This window comes from Gymnoscopelus braueri (assembly GCF_963280865.1).
Source record: "Gymnoscopelus braueri genome assembly, chromosome: 20".
NCBI lineage: Eukaryota > Metazoa > Chordata > Actinopteri > Myctophiformes > Myctophidae > Gymnoscopelus > Gymnoscopelus braueri.
In genome coordinates this window covers 8,442,353-8,456,002 of record NC_137622.1, presented here as the reverse complement: position 1 = coordinate 8,456,002, position 13,650 = coordinate 8,442,353, and the positions used below count along the sequence as shown (strand labels likewise).

General features: G+C 40.7%; 1 protein-coding gene across 2 annotated transcripts in view; it reads left to right on the top strand.

Moving 5' to 3' along the window:
* LOC308075812 (progesterone receptor-like) overlaps positions 1-13,650 on the top strand; it is a 45,441-nt gene that overhangs the window by 9,522 nt on the left and 22,269 nt on the right. The gene's annotated exons all lie outside the window — the stretch shown is intronic.

The window sequence follows — 13,650 nt, the reverse complement described above, 5'->3', positions numbered from 1 at the left end:
TTCACGTCTCCTCAGACATGCCTGAGGCATTTCTGAGCAGACGTGAAAATGATGCACGTTTCGGTGCACATTTTTGACATAATTTGATTTATTCAATTGCTTTTCTTTTTTTTTATATATTGTTCCGCTTTCATTTCTGCTGCGTTTCAGAGACAGAAGCATTTGAAAAGTCTGTTAGCCGACAGTCTGTTTCATGAGACTCTTATGTGTCTTGCAGTTGCTTGTGGAATTATACACACAAGTTGCCAAGTCTGCTTATTCAAAGCGACTTTGGGCTTGTTTTGCATTTGTAAATATTGGTATTCGCGGGTTGCTGTTTTCTTTGGGCTTGTTTCTAAAGTAATATAGATGCTTATTTGGACTTGCTTCCTTACATCATTGGTTCTCAAAGTGGGGTCCGGGGACCCCCAGGGGTCCTTAGGGGGATACCAGGGGGGCCCCAGCAAAATTAGCTAATATAGCTTCACAATCATTTTAACCACTTTATCCATATTTTATACTTTGGCTATTCAAAAATAGCAGATCTACAAGCTCATAGTGCGGCACAGAGTGCCGCGCTACGAGCTTGTAGATCTGCTATTTTTGAAAAATCGTGAAGATTTGTGCAAATCTTTGAATATATATATATTTAAAGCTAACATTTACCGGCCTTTCCACACAATAGTCACTCACCGATTCAGTGACATGACCAACAAAATAGATTTGCGGGATTGAATTGGAGTTTGTTTAAAGGTAGGGTAAGTGATTTTCTTTGGTTAAAATAAGTGTTAAATAGCTCTATATTCTGATAGTACTCATTGCTATAGAGTGTTTGTTCAGTAAAAGGAGTCTCCTTGTCTCTCCAGCTCTTTATAAAACAGCAAATGCATTTTCGTTTCAGTTTCAGTTTCATTTCCAATTTTATCCAATCAGGATAGAGAACTCAATCAGGATATAGATTAAACAAGTGAAATTGGAAGTGATGACACTAAGAAATGAGCAGGCAAAATTGGAACTGGAACACTATAAAAATGAAGCTTAAAAATGGGTACTTTCTCCTGATTGGCTGAGATTTTGACACCTACCAGAAAATGTATTTTCTGTTTAAGAGCTGGAGAGACGGGGAGACTCCTGTTACTGAACAAACACTCTATAGCAATGATTACTATCAGAATATAGTGCTTTAACCTTTTAACAAAATACTTTTTGTTTTAACCCAAAAATATCACTTACCCTACCTTTAACTATCGTGCTGATAACAATGCTATGAAATACATGTGGGAAATTAAATGGCATAAAGTGTGGAGAAAATGAGCTGGACTAAAGGAATGGATTCAACCTCAGGGCGGGGGACAATTCAAAGGCAATGTGCAGATTGTTAAGTGTGAAATCCGGCCACGTCATGCAGATGTGCTTCACAGATAAACATAAAATAAAACGCAGCGCTTTCTCCGTCAGTGAGGCTGAAGGACAGTGGATCGATGGCCTCAAAGCCAAATGAGACAATACTCAGTGGTGCCAGAAGTACTCAGATATTTTACTTAAGTAAAAGTAGCAATACCACAACATGAAAATACTCTGTTTGTATTGTATTGGCATCAAAACATACTTAAAGTACCAAAAGTGAAAGTACTAAAATGTTTGAAAATAGCCGATCTACAAGCTCACAACGCGTCGCATCGCCTATGTAGCCTATGTATAGAATAGGGCTAAAGTGGTTAATGTATGTTCTATGATATAATAACTTATATCTGCAAAGTAACTAGTAACTAAAGTTTTCAATTAATTGTAGTGGAGTAAAAGTACAATATTTTCCTCTGAGATGTAGTGGAGTAGAATAACTGAACATTGGAAATACCTCAAAATTGTACTTAAGTACAGTACTTGAGTAAATGTACTTAGTTACTTTACACCACTGACAATACTGACTGGCGAGCCTACATACTGCAGTGTAGCCTGTCACACATTCATTAGTGCTGTTGACTGTCTGAAAATTAGTTGGATCTAATTGTGATAAAGATCTCAAAATACACCGGACCAAATGCACTGCATTTTAACCCATTAAAACCGGGAACGCAATTTTATACTTTGGCTATTCAAAAATAGCAGATATACAAGCTCGGTGCCGCGCTACGAGCTTGTAGATCTGCTATTTTTTAAATGTATATATTTTTTAACTCAAAACTTTGCTTCTGGGGATTCTACACATGTCTTCTAAATCCTATTAGTAAAAAAAAAAAAAGACGTATGTTGCTATATCAGTGGTTCTCAAACTTTTTCATGTCAAGGACCCCCAAAATGATATGTACCCCCAGGACCCCCATCTCAAAATATTTAGTTCCAAAGTTCTAAACTATGTATGTAATTAGTGTGGTTGCCCGAATGGGCAACCAGACTATTGTTTTACAGAAACTTTATTTCTAGATAAACAATTTTTTCAACCGCATCTCCTCCCACAGTTTATTTTTCCCAATTTAGTGCCATATGTCAAAATGACCGGCCTCACCGGGAATCGTCTGCTTGTATTTTGTTAAGAGATTGGTTGCATAGTTTTATTGATATTGATTTATTAGTGCATTAAATGTCCCCATCCACTTTAATGGAAAAGTGAAAAAACTCAAATTCAAGTATTTTTTTCTCAGAAACCGTAAGAGGTAGAGTTACCAGATTTGGAGGGGAGGTTTATAATTTAGTCCGAAATTATTTAAATAAATAATCACACCATTCGGCCTCATGGTGGCGCTATAACAGCCCACTTTACGTTTTGGCCTTTAACTCTTGAACCGTAGGTCCTAGAATAAAAATCTTTTCCCCCCTAGATTCCTTGGGTCATGACGCAACTCCCCATATAGGCCACGCCCATTTGCGTCATGATAGATTTTCCGCCATTTTGAATTTTCTTCAAAACACACTTTTAGCTCCTCCTCCCACATATTTTCTTCAAATTTCACAAAAATCGGTACACATGATCTCTGGACCCATGCGATAATCTGGACGAAACAGAATTTTGATAGTCCATACCGTTCGTCCGTAAATGGCTTCCAAAGTTAGCGGGAGGGGCCCGTTTTACAAAAAAGCCCACAAATCACTAACAAAACGTCCAGTCAATCCCAAATTTAAATCACATGTCAAGGGTGGTTTACTCAACAAATCTCCAAAAGCATTTCCACTTTGATCCATAGGGGGCGCCACAAATGCTCAAAATGTAACCTTTTGATGCAAAAACCATATGTTGATGTTTCTAGATTTCGGGCTGCTACTCCTCCCACAGTTTTTTTTGCCCAATTTCGTGCCATATGTCAAAATGACCGGCTTCACCGGGAATCGTGCGCTTGTACTTTGCTAAGAGATTGGTTCCATAGTTTAATTGATATTGATTTATTAGTGCATTAAATTTCCCCATCCACTTTAATGGGAAAATGAAAAAATGCCCATTCAAGTATTTTTTTCTCAGAAACCGTAAGGGCTAGAGTTACAAGACTTGCAGGGGAGGTTCATGATTTAGTGCGAAATTATTAAACAGAATTATACACCAGTCGGCCTCATGGTGGCGCTATAACAGCTCCCTTCACGTTTTGGCCTATAACTCTTGAACAGTAGGTCGTAAAATCAAAATGTCTTTTTCCCTGGATTCCTTGGGTCACGATGCATCTCCCCATATAGGCCACGCCCATTTGCGTCTGGATAGATTTTTTGATATTGATTTATTAGTGCATTACATTTCCCCATCCACTTTAATGGGAAAATGAAAAACTAAAATTCAAGCATTTTTTTCTCAAAAACCGTAAAGGATAGAGTTTAAAAACTTTGAGGGGGGGTTCATACTTTATTGCCAAAATATTAATAAAATAATTACACCAGTCAGCCTCATGGTGGCGCTATAACAGCCCCTTTACGTTTTGGGCTATAACTTTTGAACCGTAGGTCGTAAAATGAAAAAATAATCCCCCTGGATTCCTTGGGTCATGACGCATCTCCCCATATAGGCCACGCCCATTTGCGTCAGGATAGATTTTCCGCCATTTTGAATTTTCTTCAAAACAAACTTTTTGCTCTTCTTTCTTCAAATTTTGTCCAAATCTCACACAAATCGGTACACGTGATCTATGGACCCATGCGATAAATATATCCAAACGGCATTTTGATAGTCATTACCGTTCGTCCCTAATTGGCTTATGTCAAAATGACCGGCTTCACCGGGAATCGTGCGCTTGTATTTTGCTAAGAGATTGGTTAAATAGTTTAATTTATATTGATTTTAATTTATATTGATCAAAAAAGGCCACAAATCACGAACGAAACGTCCAGTCAATCCCAAATTTTAATCACATGTCAAGGGTGGTTTACTCAACAAATCCCCAAAAGCATTTCCACTTTGATCCATAGGGGGCGCCGTTTGATACAAAAACATGATGTCCCTAGTGCTCAGATGGTTTTGGTGGGAGGGAGGGAGGGAGGGAGAGGGAGAGAAGAGTGGCCTTTAACAACAGGATAAGACTGGCTTTTAACAACAGGATAAGTCTGCATGTGCTTTCTGTAGGCTAGTCTTTAGTGCCCAGATGGTTTTGGTGCCCAGTTGTCCCTAGTGCCCAGTTGACCAGGTGGTGAAAATTCAAACTTGTAATGAAATGAAACTGTGTGCTAAAGACAGCTGTTAATAATGGATTCATTAACACTGAGGATTTGCCTGCAGTCAGTGCAGCAGTGAGGCTGACAGACAGACATCCGCTTTGAGTTTAAATTGAGAGAGAGAGGTGAATTATTAGCTTATGATTATTAGTGTGGTTGCCCGAATGGGCAACCAGACTATTGTTATACAGAAACTTTATTTCTAGATAAACAATTTTTTCAACCGCATCTCCTCCCACAGTTTATTTTTCCCAATTTAGTGGCATATGTCAAAATGACCGTCTTGACCGGGAATCATCTGCTTGTATTTTGCTAAGAGATTGGTTAAATAGTTTAATTGATATTGATTTATTAGTGCATTAAATGTCCCCATCCACTTTAATGGAAAAGTGAAAAAACTCAAATTCAAGTATTTTTTTCTCTGAAATCGTAAGAGCTAGAGTTACCAGATTTGGTGGGGAGGTTCATAATTTAGTCCAAAATTATCTTAAAAATAATCACACCATTCGGCCTCATGGTGGCGCTATTACAGCCCGCTTTACGTTTTTGGCCTATAACTTTTGAACCGTAGGTCCTAGAATAAAAATCTTTTCCCCCCTAGATTCCTTGGGTCATGACGCAACTCCCCATATAGGCCACGCCCATTTGCGTCAGGATAGATTTTCCGCCATTTTGAATTTTCTTCAAAACACACTTTTAGCTCCTCCTCCCACATATTTTCTCCAAATTTCACAAAAATCAGTACACATTATCTCTGGACCCATGCGATAATCTGGAGTGAAACAGAATTTTGATAGTCCATACCGTTCGTTCGTAAATGGCTTCCAAAGTTAGCGGAAGGGGCCCGTTTTACAAAAAAGGCCACAAATCACTAACGAAACGTCCAGTCAATCCCAAATTTGAGTTACATGTCGAGGGTGGTTTACTCAACGAATCCCCAAAAGTATTTCCACTTTGACCCATAGGGGGCGCCACAACTGCGTAAAACGTAACCGTTTGATGCAAAAACATGATTTTTGGGGGGATCACTCCTCTCAAAATGAAAAGCAGGTGATCTCAGGAGTTACATGACGATGTCATTGGCCCGCTACATTTGTGGGAGGGGCCTATTTATTTAGTGGGAGGGGCCTATTTCTTAAAATCAAAACGCCATGTATCACGAACGCAGGATCCAATCACCACCAAATTTGAATGGCACGTCGCGCGGCCTCCGACGGTATTCCTCCAAGCGTATTCCTCAAGTCCCGGCGGCGGCGACCCGCGACTGGCGTCGGCGCAACCACACTTTGCAATTGCCCTGAATTGCGACGCGTCTAGTATTAACATTGTTCTTGAACAATGTTAATAAACAATATTTCAAACTGCATCTCCTCCCACAGTTTTTATTCCCCAATTTCGTGCCATATGTCAAAATGACCGTCTTGACCGGGAATCGTGCGCTTGTATTTTGCTAAGAGATTGGTTAAATAGTTTAATTGATATTGATTTATTAGTGCATTAAATTTCCCCATCCGCTTTAATGGAAAAGTGAAAAAACTCAAATTCAAGTATTTTTTTCTCAGAAACCGTAAGAGCTAGAGTTACCAGATTTGGAGGGGAGGTTCATAATTTAGTCCGAAATTATTAAAAAGATTATCACACCATTCGGCCACATGGTGGTGCTATAACAACCCCCTTTACGTTTTGGCCTATAACTCTTGAACCGTAGGTCGTAAAATCAAAATCTTTTTTCCCCTAGATTCCTTGGGTCATGACTTAACTCCCCATATAGGCCACGCCCATTTGCGTCAGGATAGATTTTCCGCCATTTTGAATTTTCTTCAAAACACACTTTTAGCTCCTCCTCCCACATATTTTGGTAACATTTCACAAAAATCGGTACACATGATCTCTGGACCCATGCGATAGTCTGGACCGAAACAGAATTTTGATAGTCCATACCGTTCGTCCATAAATGGCTTCCAAAGTTAGCGGGAGGGGCCCGTTTTACAAAAAAGGCCACAAATCACTAACGAAACGTCCAGTCAATCCCAAATTTGAGTCACATGTTGAGGGTGGTTTACTCAACGAATCCCCAAAAGTATTTCCACTTTGACCCATAGGGGGCGCCACAAATGCACAAAACGTAACCGTTTGATGCAAAAATATGATTTTTGGGGGGATCAATCCTCTCAAAATGAAATAAAAGTGATATCAGGAGTGACGTGACAATATGATTGGCCCGTTACATTTGTGGGAGGGGCCTATTTCCTAAAATCAAAACGGCATGTATCACGAAGGCAGGATCCGATCGACACCCGATTCGAATGGCACGTCACGCGGCCTCCGACGGTATTCCTCCCAGCGTATTCCCAGAGTCCCGGCGGCAGCGACCCGCGACTCGCGTCGGCGCAACCACACTTTGCAATTGCCCAGAATTGCGACGCGTCTAGTTAGTGTGGTTGCCCTAACAGGGCAACCAGACTATAGTACTTGATGAACTTTATTATTCCGGATAAACAATACTTTGCCGCGCATCTCCTCCCACAGTTTATTTTTCCCAATTTAGTGCCATATGTCAAAATGACCGGTCTCACCGGGAATCGTGTGCTTGTATTTTGCTAAGAGATTGGTTGCATAGTTTTATTGATATTGATTTATTAGTGCATTAAATTTCCCCATCCACTTTAATGGAAAAGTGAAAAATCTCAAATTCAAGTTTTTTTTTCTCAGAAACCGTAAAAGCTAGAGTTACCAGATTTGGAGGGGAGGTTCATGATTTAGTCCGAAATTATTAAAAAAAGAATTACACCAGTCGGCCTCATGGTGGCGCTATAACAGCCCTTTTTACGTTTTTGCCTATAACTCTTTAACCGTAGGTCGTAAAATCAAAAAATCTTTTCCCCTGGATTCCTTGGGTCATGACGCAACTCCCCATATAGGCCACGCCCATTTGCGTCTGGATAGATTTTCCGCCATTTTGAATTTTCTTCAAAACACACTTCTTGCTCCTTTTCCTACAAATTTTGTCCAAATCTCACACAAATCGGTACAGGTCATCTATGGACCCATGCGATAAATATATCCAAACGGCATTTTGATAGTCCTTACCGTTCGTCCGTAATTGGCTTTCAAAGTTAGTGGGAGGAGCCCGTTTTACCAAAAATGCCAAAAATCACAAACGAAACGTCCAATCGATCCCAAATTTGAATCACATGTCGAGGGTGGTTTACTCAACGAATCTCCAAAAGCATTTCCACTTTGACCCATAGGGGGCGCCACAACTGTGCAAAACGTAACCGTTTGATGCAAAAACATGATTTTTGGGGGGATCACTCAAATTGAAAAGCAGGTGATCTCAGGAGTGACATGACGATGTCATTGGCCCGCTACATTTGTGGGAGGGGCTTATTTATTTTAGTGGGAGGGGCCTATTTCTTCAAATCAAAACGTCATGTATCACGAACACAGGATCCAATCAGCACCAAATTCGAATGGTACGTCACGCGACCTCCGACGGTATTCCTCCAAGCATATTCCTCAAGTCCGGGCGGCGGCAACCCGCGACCGGCGACGGCGCAACCACACTTTGCAATTTCCCATAATTGCGACGCGTCTAGTATTAACATTGTTCCTGACAATGTTAAACTTTAAACCTTAACTCCTCCCACAGTTTTGGCAGCACACACTCGTGCCATATGTCAAAATGACCGGCTTCACCGGGAATCGTGTGCTTGTATTTTGCTAAGAGATAAGTTGTATTGTGTAATTGATATTAATTTATTAGTGAATTCATTAATCCCCATTGACTTATAATGGGAAAATGCAAAGACTCACATTCAAGTATTTATTTCTTTGAAATCGTAAGTGCTACAGTTACAACACTTGGACGGGAGGTTCAAAGTACAGTGCCCTAATTATGAAAAAATAATTACACCAGTCGGCCTCATGGTGGCGCTATAACAGTCCCCTTTACGTTTTGGCTTATAACTCTTGAACCGTAGGTCGTAGAATAACAATCTCTTTATCCCTGGATTCCTTGGGTCATAATGCAACTCCCTATATAGGCCACGCCCATTTGCGTCTAGATAGATTTTCCACCATTTTGAATTTTCTTCAAAACACACTTTTAGCACCTTTTCCTACAGATTTTGTCCAAATTTCACAAAAATCGGTACACATGATCTCTGGACCCATGCGATAATCTGGGCCGAAACAGAATTTTGATAGTCCTTACCGTTCGTCCGTAATTGGCTTCCGAAGTTAGTGGGAGGGGCCCGTTTTATCAAAAATGCCAAAAATCACGAACAAAACGTCCAATCGATCCCAAATTTGAATCATATGTCGAGGGTGGTTTACTCAACGAATCCCCAAAAGCATTTCCATTTTGATCCATAGGGGGCGCCACAAATGCGCAAAACGTAACCGTTCGATAAAAAAAACATGATTTTTGGGGGGATCAATCCTCTCAAAATGAAACGCAAGTGATCTCAGGAGTGACGTGACAATGTAATTGGCGCAGCCTCCGACGGTATTCCTCCCAGCGTATTTCTCGCGTCCCGGCGGCAGCGACCCCGCGACCGGCGTCGGCGCAACCACACTTTGCAATTGCCCTGAATTGCGACAATTCTAGTATTAACATTGTTCTTGAACAATGTTAATAAACAATATTTCAAACTGCATCTCCTCCCACAGTTTTTATTCCCCAATTTCGTGCCATATGTCAAAATGACCGTCTTGACCGGGAATCGTGCGCTTGTATTTTGCTAAGAGATTGGTTAAATAGTTTAATTGATATTGATTTATTAGTGCATTAAATTTCCCCATCCGCTTTAATGGAAAAGTGAAAAAACTCAAATTCAAGTATTTTTTTCTCAGAAACCGTACGAGCTAGAGTTACCAGATTTGGATGGGAGGTTCATAATTTAGTCCGAAATTATTCAAAAAATTATCACACCATTCGGCCACATGGTGGCGCTATAACAGCTCCCTTTACGTTTTGGCCCATAACTCTTGAACCGTAGGTCGTAAAATCAAAATTTATTTTCACCTGGATTCCTTGGGTCACGCATCTCCCCATATAGGCCACGCCCATTTGCGTCAGGATTCATTTTCCGCCATTTTGAATTTTCTTCAAAACACACTTTTTGCACCTTTTCCTACAGATTTTTCCCAAATCTCACAAAAATCGGTACACATGATCTCTGGACCCATGCGATAATCTGGACCGAAACAGAATTTTGATAGTCCATACCGTTCGTCCGTAAATGGCTTCCAAAGTTAGCGGGAGGGGCCCGTTTTACAAAAAAGCCCACAAATCACGAACAAAACGTCCAGTCAATCCCAAATTTGAATCACATGTCAAGTGTGGTTTACTCAACAAATCCCCAAAAGAATTTCCACTTTGATCCATAGGGGGCGCACACTAATGCTCAAAATGTAACCGTTTGATGCAAAAACCTTATGTTGGGGGATCAATCCTCTCAAAATGAAACGCAAGTGATCTCAGGAGTGACGTGACAATGTAATTGGCGCAGCCTCCGACGGTATTCCTCCCAGCGTATTCCTCGAGTCCCGACCGGCGTCGGCGCAACCACACTTTGCAATTGCCCTGAATTGCGACGCGTCTAGTTAGTGTGGTTGCCCTAACAGGGCAACCAGACTATAGTACTTGATGAACTTTATTCCACTTCTATCTTCCGGATAAACAATACTTCGGGCTGCTACTCCTCCCACAGTTTTTATCCCCCAATGTCGTGCCATATGTCAAAATGACCGCCTTGACCGGGAATCGTGCGCTTGTATTTTGCTAAGAGATTGGTTAAATAGTTTAATTGATATTGATTTATTAGTGCATTAAATTTCCCCATCCGCTTTAATGGAAAAGTGAAAAAACTCAAATTCAAGTATTTTTTTCTCAGAAACCGTAAGAGCTAGAGTTACCACATTTGGAGGGAAGGTTCATAATTTAGTCCGAAATTATTGAAAAAATAATTACACTAATCGGCCACATGGTGGCGCTATAACAGTGCCCTTTACGTTTTGGCCTATAACTCTTGAACCGTAGGTCGTAAAATCAAAATGTCTTTTTCCCTGGATTCCTTGGGTCACTACGCATCTCCCCATATAGGCCACGCCCATTTGCGTCTGGATAGAATTTCCGCCATTTTGAATTTTCTTCAAAACACACTTTTTGCTTCTTTTCCTACAAATTTTGTCCAAATCTCACACAAATCGGTACAGGTCATCTATGGACCCATGCGATAAACCTATCCAAACGGCATTTTGATAGTCCTTACCGTTCGTCCGTAATTGGCTTCCAAAGTTAGCGGGAGGAGCCCGTTTTACCAAAAATGCCAAAAATCACGAACGAAACGTCCAATCGATCCCAAATTTGAATCACATGTCGAGGGTGGTTTACTCAACGAATCCCCAAAAGCATTTCCACTTTGACCCATAGGGGGCGCCACAACTCTGCAAAACGTAACCGTTTGATGCAAAAACATGATTTTTGGGGGGATCACTCCTCTCAAATTGAAAAACAGGTGATCTCAGGAGTGACATGACGATGTCATTGGCCCGCTACATTTGTGGGAGGGGCTTATTTATTTTAGTGGGAGGGGCCTATTTCTTCAAATCAAAACGCCATGTATCACGAACACAGGATCCAATCAGCACCAAATTCGAATGGTACGTCACGCGACCTCCGACGGTATTCCTCCAAGCATATTCCTCAAGTCCGGGCGGCGGCAACCTGCGACCGGCGACGGCGCAACCACACTTTGCAATTTCCCATAATTGCGACGCGTCTAGTTAGTGTGGTTGCCCGAATGGGCAACCAGACTATTGTTTTACAGAAACTTTATTTCTAGATAAACAATTTTTTCAACCGCATCTCCTCCCACAGTTTATTTTTCCCAATTTAGTGCCATATGTCAAAATGACCGGCCTCACCGGGAATCGTCTGCTTGTATTTTGTTAAGAGATTGGTTGCATAGTTTAATTGATATTGATTTATTAGTGCATTAAATGTCCCCATCCACTTTAATGGAAAAGTGAAAAAACTCAAATTCAAGTATTTTTTTCTCAGAAACCGTAAGAGGTAGAGTTACCAGATTTGGAGGGGAGGTTTATAATTTAGTCCGAAATTATTTAAATAAATAATCACACCATTCGGCCTCATGGTGGCGCTATAACAGCCCACTTTACGTTTTGGCCTTTAACTCTTGAACCGTAGGTCCTAGAATAAAAATCTTTTCCCCCCTAGATTCCTTGGGTCATGACGCAACTCCCCATATAGGCCACGCCCATTTGCGTCATGATAGATTTTCCGCCATTTTGAATTTTCTTCAAAACACACTTTTAGCTCCTCCTCCCACATATTTTCTTCAAATTTCACAAAAATCGGTACACATGATCTCTGGACCCATGCGATAATCTGGACGAAACAGAATTTTGATAGTCCATACCGTTCGTCCGTAAATGGCTTCCAAAGTTAGCGGGAGGGGCCCGTTTTACAAAAAAGCCCACAAATCACTAACAAAACGTCCAGTCAATCCCAAATTTAAATCACATGTCAAGGGTGGTTTACTCAACAAATCTCCAAAAGCATTTCCACTTTGATCCATAGGGGGCGCCACAAATGCTCAAAATGTAACCTTTTGATGCAAAAACCATATGTTGATGTTTCTAGATTTCGGGCTGCTACTCCTCCCACAGTTTTTTTTGCCCAATTTCGTGCCATATGTCAAAATGACCGGCTTCACCGGGAATCGTGCGCTTGTACTTTGCTAAGAGATTGGTTCCATAGTTTAATTGATATTGATTTATTAGTGCATTAAATTTCCCCATCCACTTTAATGGGAAAATGAAAAAATGCCCATTCAAGTATTTTTTTCTCAGAAACCGTAAGGGCTAGAGTTACAAGACTTGCAGGGGAGGTTCATGATTTAGTGCGAAATTATTAAACAGAATTATACACCAGTCGGCCTCATGGTGGCGCTATAACAGCTCCCTTCACGTTTTGGCCTATAACTCTTGAACAGTAGGTCGTAAAATCAAAATGTCTTTTTCCCTGGATTCCTTGGGTCACGATGCATCTCCCCATATAGGCCACGCCCATTTGCGTCTGGACAGATTTTTTGATATTGATTTATTAGTGCATTACATTTCCCCATCCACTTTAATGGGAAAATGAAAAACTAAAATTCAAGCATTTTTTTCTCAAAAACCGTAAAGGATAGAGTTTAAAAACTTTGAGGGGGGGTTCATACTTTATTGCCAAAATATTAATAAAATAATTACACCAGTCAGCCTCATGGTGGCGCTATAACAGCCCCTTTACGTTTTGGGCTATAACTTTTGAACCGTAGGTCGTAAAATGAAAAAATAATCCCCCTGGATTCCTTGGGTCATGACGCATCTCCCCATATAGGCCACGCCCATTTGCGTCAGGATAGATTTTCCGCCATTTTGAATTTTCTTCAAAACAAACTTTTTGCTCTTCTTTCTTCAAATTTTGTCCAAATCTCACACAAATCGGTACACGTGATCTATGGACCCATGCGATAAATATATCCAAACGGCATTTTGATAGTCATTACCGTTCGTCCCTAATTGGCTTATGTCAAAATGACCGGCTTCACCGGGAATCGTGCGCTTGTATTTTGCTAAGAGATTGGTTAAATAGTTTAATTTATATTGATTTTAATTTATATTGATCAAAAAAGGCCACAAATCACGAACGAAACGTCCAGTCAATCCCAAATTTTAATCACATGTCAAGGGTGGTTTACTCAACAAATCCCCAAAAGCATTTCCACTTTGATCCATAGGGGGCGCCGTTTGATACAAAAACATGATGTCCCTAGTGCTCAGATGGTTTTGGTGGGAGGGAGGGAGGGAGGGAGAGGGAGAGAAGAGTGGCCTTTAACAACAGGATAAGACTGGCTTTTAACAACAGGATAAGTCTGCATGTGCTTTCTGTAGGCTAGTCTTTAGTGCCCAGATGGTTTTGGTGCCCAGTTGTCCCTAGTGCCCAGTTGACCAGGTGGTGAAAATTCA